Below are 1,755 nucleotides of genomic sequence, written 5' to 3' on the forward strand. Positions count from 1 at the left end.
ACCCCTGACCTGGCCTTTCCAGCCAGTGTCCAACAACGCTCAAGAGCTCTCACTGTGGAGAGCGCTGAAGGAGCACGCTGTCTGACACTGGACCCCAGAGACACGCCGTGGGACGGGGACCCTCCAAGGCTGCACCAAACTGCTGGGGACCATCTGATAGTTATTTATAAACCAGGTAATATTTTGTTTATACAGGTAGTTGTAGGGACTTTGGGGACCATCTGTCATTTTTTCTCACCAGCCCGGGCTGTGCTGGTGCAGGCCCCGGCACAGCACCGCGTTTCAAACTTCACCCACAGTCATTTCCAGAAGTTTTTTTAACGACACAAAGCGTCCTCCTCCAAGCGTCGGAGAAAAGGATTGTGGCAGCTTACCTTGGATTGAGGGAAGCACAAATCCCTTTACATCACCAGCCTGAAGAGAGCCATCAGTAATCCTTTCTGGAACGGAGGGACTGATTCATTCCTGTCTGAGGCCGCATAAACTTGCGGTGCCTCGTGCTTCCTCGCACAAGGTTCTCAGAGCTGCCAAAGTAGCTCCGTGCTGCCAGCAGTCCTGACTCCCTGCTCCAGCCGGCAGCGCCCCCGCTGATCACAGCCAGAGCTTTCGGAGAAGGGTGCAGCTAGCTGGGGCTGAGAGCACGCTACGCCCGCGCTCGGAGAGTATCCATGCCCTCTGCTCAACCCATCAGCCAGGATTCAGTGGAGTCCTGCAGCCTTCGCTAGCCCAGGCCACCGCCCCCCCACTTCAGCTGAACTGGAAGAGAGTGCTGGAGCTCCCCCAGAGCTGTGGAAGGTGCAGCCTGACACCCGCCGAGGAAAAGTCCGTCACCAGCATATGAGAGAACGATTGGGCAGAGGTTAGTGGCAAATAATCCTTCCTCTCTGCAAGACAGGCCCGAGGGAGATGCCCTGACTACAAACCACCTGAGCTTGCTGCCTCACCCACACACGTAGCCCCCTACATACCTCCTGAAGAACTCCAGCCACCCACCAGATAAAGCGGTCCCACCCATTCCCTCTTCCCGGGCAGGAAAACCAGGGGTTCCGGTAATGAGCGTGTGGTCACAGGCACCAAACTGCCCACCCAGGGGCGCAAGGCTGGGACGGAGCGGCCACCCGCACTGTCCCGACGCTTTGTCTGGCGCCTGGCACTTCCACCAGCATCACAACCACCGCTGGTTCCGGCACCGCGGCTGCTCCGTGCGGTGTCCCGCTCGCCTAGTGCTACAGAAGCGAGGGGATGTACATTCTGGAACGATCCAATGAACACTTCTTGCCATACGATTAACCAGGGTTTGACTTTACTGACACCAGTGGGAAACAGAGGCCGGAGAAAGCGCGTTCAGCACATCACTGAGTATCTGCACCTTCAGAGGGAAAGCCTTCGGGTTTTATGCCTCCGCAGTTTACAGCTTGCATACGCAATCAGAAATTCCCGTACGCTAGAGCACAAATCGCGTTAGTTTAAACACAGGGAAACTCTGGAAAAATAGCTACAGCAGTATTTAAAAGAAGGTAACAGCGGCATTTTGACTAGAAACAGGCTATGATGATGACGTTTCTTCGAGCAGGTAAGAGCAGGCAGGCCGTTAACGCGTACAGTGCCTGTCCCGGAACACAGCCCCGTCCTGCCAAGGTGACACCGTGTACCAGCGCCGGGCAGGTGAAGCACGGCCCGTGCTGGAAACACGGGCAGAACGCTGGCCGCGTTAAAAGGCTGACGCGCACGTAACCTCACATCACGGGGTGTTAC

The sequence above is a fragment of the Eurypyga helias genome, unplaced genomic scaffold, assembly GCF_000690775.1.
Source record: "Eurypyga helias isolate BGI_N326 unplaced genomic scaffold, ASM69077v1 scaffold31099, whole genome shotgun sequence".
Classification (NCBI taxonomy): Eukaryota; Metazoa; Chordata; class Aves; order Eurypygiformes; family Eurypygidae; genus Eurypyga; species Eurypyga helias.